A 6574-nucleotide genomic window follows, 5' to 3' on the forward strand; every position below is an offset into this window, starting at 1 on the left:
CCTTGCCCTCTTAACTTGTTGCTTTACCTTGGCTTAAGAAAAGAGCCAGGCAGCCTTCCAGTGTATGCTCATAATAACACTCCCACCATACCCTGTAACACTTTAGTTCCATCTCTTATCTCTTTTCACCCCATCTGCTTGTGGGCAGATGTAACACACAGTGTCTTTGTCTTTTGTTCTTCACACATATTAGTATAAAGTATAAAAGTATCAAAAAGTCAAACCCAAAATTCTATCTCAGGCTATCAAACAGGCCTATATACTAACACATAATATGGTACTTTTGATGTTAATTCTGGCTGAAAGCCTGGCTTATGAAATGGATCAAGTAGTTCTGCTGCTAGCTTCTGTTGAAATGCTTGGTCATGTTCCCACAGCAGCTCTCTGTCAGTTTGCTTTCAGAGCGACACACCAGTCCCTCTTGAATCCCCTTCCAATTCCATCAAGCTGCCTTTGGTTTCATTGCTGCCTCACCTTGGCAGGCTCATGCATTTAAGTTTCCTTTTTTGTCCATAACGTCTGTCAATGGTTTGTAACCATTTCTGACGAAACGCCACTGACTACAGACTGGTGAAATGTAACACTTAGCATATTAATAAACTAAATATTACTCAACAATAATTTCAATAGATGTAACCCTACGAGACTTGTTGGATTTGTTTTTAATCTAGGGCTTTGCAATGTTTTATATAATTGCTTAGGTTTAATGCAATTATTCTTTTTCCATTTACAAAACATTGCCATATGGGTTTTTACTTACTAATAGCGATTACTTTACATCATGACTAAACAGAACTTTTGGATGAGAGTGTTAATGGTTAAGCTCCATTCTTATATTCACTGATCTGTCTTGGTGCTGGGTAGGTTTTTGCATCCGAAGCACACAGCCATGTGAAAAAGAAAATGAAACCTATCGTGGCTCCTTGTTGGAGCCTCTATGGGATTTTAATTAAATAGCATGTCTTATTGTCAGTTGTTTTGTCCATTTGCAATAAACACTGCGTGTTTCATGGGAATGCACCTTACCTCCATAGTGCAGCCCTTACCCCTTATGTACCATAAAATCATGGTAGCCATATCCATTTCCACACAACATGTAATGGTTTATTATGTGCTTATAGTTTTTCCATGTACCCCCATCAAAGTGATTGCCTGATCACACAGAGCCATCTTAAGGCTTCATGTTCTTAACATTTCTATTTTTGTGCCCCTCACTTTGCTGTTACTCTTTACTGGTAGAAACGTTTTCACTGAAACTTTCCGAAAAGGAACCATGTCTCATGACATGAGAACTGCTTTAATTACGTGAATATTAAAGAGGAACAAAGATGGTTTCAACTGTGGCAACTTCCGCCCCATATTGCTGTTGAACACAGATTGAAATATAATTGCAGAAAATTTAGCAACACGATTAAACATCACCATCCCATCAATTGTACACACATATGAGGCTGCTTTTATTAAAGGAAGATTGGCTGCTGATAATATAAAAAAAATCGCTCACTTGATCCAGCAAGCTCAGATGTCAGATGCTCCCTCCATAGCCTTGTCTCTAGATGCAGAGAAAACCTCTCCCCCCTCCATTCCCATCTCAACACCAGGAAGCATGTCTGGAACACAAAGTCTTTGAAGTGGGAAGTTTCATCCCAGGGTGGAAGAGTCCTAGTCTATGTACTGAGGAACTGTAACCTGCCTGTACTATCTGTCAGGGTGAAACACTGCTTGATTCAAATCTTGCTTAGTCTGTTTCAATTAGAATTAGACTGCAACTTTATTTTTGTTTCTTAGATTATCAACTTTGATCTCTATGCTTGCTACTTATAATCACTTCAAGTTTATCTTTCTGTAGTTAATAAATCTGTTTTATGTTTTACCTAAACAGTGTGTTTTGGTTGAATTGCCTGGGGAAATTTCAGCTCAGGTTACAACGGCTGGTGCATGTCCACTTCCTTTGATGAAGTGGTGAACTAGGTAATGAACTTACCCTGGCCAGGCTTCTGACCAGTTTCAGATAATACAGCTCTGGGGTGCAAGATTGGTGAGCTGGGGGAAACTGGCTGGAGCCTCTCTATTAATGGTTCATGAGTGGCTGGGAGATCATTCATGTAACTCAGTTGGGCATGTCCCTGCCCATGGATGGCTGTATAAGTGCAGTGCTTGCCAGAGGTTTGTAGCTTGACATCAGCATTACAGTGTGATAGGCAGCCCAGGTGGTTGGATTTGGAGGGCTCAGCAGTCCTACAATCCAGGTTGCACCAGGGGGACTCCATCACAACAAATCTTCACTCACTAGGCAGGGGACATGGATACCAAAGCCCAGGGGAGTTGAGAGAGGGTGGGGACAAGTACTTGTACCTGGTGGTGTGGGCACTCCCTAGGGGTCCTAGACATCATTTGACCCTTCCTGTTTCCACTGTGTAATAACAGAGCTGATTGAGACTCAATGGAGAGTCTTGTTGCAGACCAATAGAGCTGAAATCACTGGTAACCAGGCCTAAGCATTAGGCCGGCTTTGGGACAGTGTCTCTGATGCAAGAGACTGCCCAGCCTGCACTAGCCATGTGACTCCCCGACTAACAGCTGAAATAACTGAGAGCTGTGTTACATGGTGGGACATCAATACATCCCAGAGGGTGCAGAGCAGAGTAGTGAGTAGCCGTCAGGGCGGCTGTCAGGGTGGCGAGGGACCAGCAGTGTAGCTGATGAAGTGGTGAGTGGCCGGCAGGGTGGCCGGCGGAGTGGAGTGCAGCAGTGACAGTGGTGTAGCCAGGTTCTAACATCAGGGGGAGTGAACACATAAAAAAAGGCGGCATCCGACATATCAAATTACTACATACTTATAAATTCGTTATACATATTTATTTGTACTTAAACAAAAGACATCTCTACGACACAGGTTGGCAGTCTAACATTTTTGAAACACTGAGTACTGAAAATTAGGATTTTTAACCAATTTAAGCTGTGTACACACACACCCCCAACCAACAAAAAACAAACCTCTTCCTGCTTTCCTATCACCAGCTTTGTTACTACAGGAATGAAATCTAGACATCCCGTAAAATAGCTAGTTCCACATTGTTCTTCAAACCTCAGATCAGTGAAATGCAGCTTTGCATGTGAGATACTATATGACTGTACATTTTGCACTGCCTGCATCTACACTGACATCAGGAGAGGAGAAGAGGACAAGACTGTCCCTAGCATATATGAGTTTTTAAAAAAAGGTGAGACACACCCACCCACTATCAATGCAACAAGAAGGGAGAACAGTAGCTGGGGCCAAGAGAAGATGCAATGAAACTACCCACAAATGATATTCACCAGCCACTTTGCTCCAGTCCATAGCACAAAGCACCATAAATCGAGTAGAATCTGGCCAAGAGACTATTCACCTCAAATTGGCATCTGCTACACTCCCCCCTCCCCCGCCCATTCCCAGTCACCACTATTCAGGAGATAGCTAAGTGAAAAGGTGACATGGCTGAAGCATTTAGCAGGCAATTGAAAACTAGTATAGAGTACAGTAGCTCTGAGAACACTGCTTAATTCTGAGCACTGGGTCTGCAGCTAGTCAGCAGTGAGACTGAGGAGACATAACTGGCACCTTAAAGCACTTTTACCCCTCTTTCCTTCACAAGCTGCACTAAGGCCTGGTCTATACTACCCGCCTGAATCGGCGGGTAGAAATCGACCTCTCGGGGATCGATTTATCGCGTCCCGTCGGGACGCGACAATCGATCCCCGAATCGGCGCTCTAACTCCACCAGCGGAGGTGGTAGTAAGCGCCGCCGACAAAAAGCGGCAGAAGTCGATTTTGCCGCCGTCCTCACAACGGGGTAAGTCGGCTGTAATACGTCGAATTCAGCTACGCTATTCACGTAGCTGAATTTGCATATCTTAAATCGACTCCCCGCTGTAGTGTAGATGTACCCTAAGAACAGTTTCACAGCCCCGGGCGCAGCACTGTGTGTGTGTGTGGGTAAGTACAGGAGGGCGCTCAATGTCTCTCAGCATCCTCACTATATAAATTGTTCTAGCACTCTTGTGGCTGCTGTAATAATCTTATAACAACATTTTCCCATTATTAAATACATAGAGGGAATAGCCCTACATTTCTGTGCTAAAAGGCAGTATAGGCCAATGGATAAGATCTAGATCCTGTTCCCAGTTCTGCCACTGACCTACTGTTTGACCATGGGCAAGTAACTTCCCCTCCTTTCCTTTCTTTATCTGACATGTCTATTTAGACTATAAACATGCAGGTCAGAGACTGTATCTTACTGTGGTTTTGTACAATGCCTAGCACAATGGGACACTAATCAAGGCTGGGCCTTCTAGGTGCTATCTTAATAGAAATAATGAATAATAACAAATGAATTGTGACTGAATTTCAAACTGGTGTTTTTATAGCTAAAAGGTTTCCCTTTACTACCCCAATCTTGCCATGAGAAGTATGTGCACCTTGGGGTCTAAACGGTTCTCACTGTAGGATTAGAGCCCAGTATTTCCACTCTCTAATTAAGGTTCTATTAAGACTCCTGTTTTTAACCTACTTGTTGAAAGACATAGAACTTCATCCTTAAAATACACTCGGATCTAAAACATGTAATAGGCAAAATCTCCAAACCCATAGGTGACTTCTAAATTTCTGTGCTATAAAAATGATGTAATGAGACAATGTCGGATAATCATTAAATTTTGTCCTCACATCAATTATGCATTATATATAATTATGTATGGTAGAAAAAAATAAATATTTGCTTTCCAAAATCCAGGCATTTTGCTCAAAATGGGCATGACTAACCTAGTACTCTATTTTCACATATCACTTCTTTGCCTCCTGGTTCTGCCGCTCTCTCAGCCCCCTCCGCTGAAGAGAGACCATGAGAAAAAAACATCCCCCCCCCCTTTTCCTTCCTTCTCTACCGGCACCAGCTGGGCTTCAGAGCCCCCTTCCCTGCCGTGCGGCCGCTTAGCTCTGCATGGGGCTGCCGGGGACCAGGGGCTGCTGCTCCTCAGCCCCCCGCTGTGCTGGGAGGCTGCGCTGCCGCCCCTTCCCCTCCCGGCAGAGGCCACCCCGGCTTAGGGAGCCGGGCAGCTGCGGGTGGGTGGGCGCCGCCTCCTCATCCCCGGGGAGCCAGGCAACCAGCTGCCTGCAGCCCTGGAGCGAGAGAGCAGAGCTGGGGATAGGGGGAGAACGGTGCAGAGCCCAGAGCCAGCCAGCAGCCACATGCAAAACCCAGTTCCGGACTTTGAGTCTGGACCCTAGTACTGGCTGCCTGGAAAGGCGCAGCTTTTGGAAAATGTGCTCGGGGGGAGCGGCTGCGCCCCCTGTTTCCCCACAGCCAGGGCCGGCTCGAACTTTTTTGCTGCCCCAAGCAGCAATAAAAAGCGCCGCCCCGCCGAGCCCCCCCGCCGCCGAGCGCCACGCCACCGGAACCCCCCCCAAGCGCCGGGCCCCGCGCCGGCCCCCCGCCGAGCACTGCACCGCCGGAACCCTTATGGTACCTTGAGATCCAGGAATTGGACAGAATCCACCTCCTGGCAACCCTGGCAGTGCACGTATTTCTTATCCCACAATGGTCAGCTTCAGACCTCCATGCTGCATGCCTTTGTAAGCACTGCATTCGTCTGCCTTGACATCAGCTAATAAAATACAGACTTTTCACAAACAACCAATGGAAGGCTTGCCAGCCACCAGTTCTCATTTGCAACCCACACCTCATCCACAGCCACAACCTTTCTCCCTATACCCGTGCCCCTCATCCACACCCTCCACATCCAAATATAGTAGAGAGAGAGAAAACTTGAAGCATGGGGCCTGGAGCAGGGCCTGAGGCCTGAACCAAAGGCTGTGAACCAGAGTAATATAATATAATTGGCAAAACAATAATACACTAGATATTTATGTAAATACATTTCAGAAGGCTAGTAGAAATACACCCCAATCTAGTACAAGATAAGATGGTTTGATGGAACAATGTATAGGGATGTTTTGTCAAAGATATCAGAAACAAGGGGAAGTAACAAGCAGGTGTCATGCAGCACATAAGGTGGTACGTAAGTTGTTTGTCTCAGTCTATAAAAATAGGGGTACCTCAACTTACCCCTTTGTGTGGCCTTGGGGACAACAGAGATTCCCACTGCTGAATGAACTGCTCCTTGTCACTGGGCACTCGTGTTAGTTTACCTGTCACCACGGAGCCAGGGCGTTAGGACTGTGCCTGGAAGGCAATACACCTGGCTATGTGCCTTTGTCACTGAACTGTGCCTGTGGTCTTCTTTTTTTTATGAGCTATTAGGGTTGCCAACATTGTTTTTCAAAAATAAGGGACGGCTTTCTTAATACCCCCCACCCCATCCCTCCTCCCAATATCATTATCATTATTAATAATAATAAGAGCAAGCAGGACTCACCTACATTTGCCAGAGGTGTTTCTTGCTGCTTTTTGCAGCACTGACGGTGGTCTTGGCTTCCAAAATTAGGTTCCCTGCCCGTCTCACTCCCCCAGGCTGCAGCTGCAGCAGCCACCAACCAGCAGTTATGCTCCTCTGCTGGGGACGCTGGCAGAGA

This window comes from Trachemys scripta, chromosome 12, assembly GCF_013100865.1.
Source record: "Trachemys scripta elegans isolate TJP31775 chromosome 12, CAS_Tse_1.0, whole genome shotgun sequence".
NCBI classification, from domain to species: Eukaryota; Metazoa; Chordata; order Testudines; family Emydidae; genus Trachemys; species Trachemys scripta.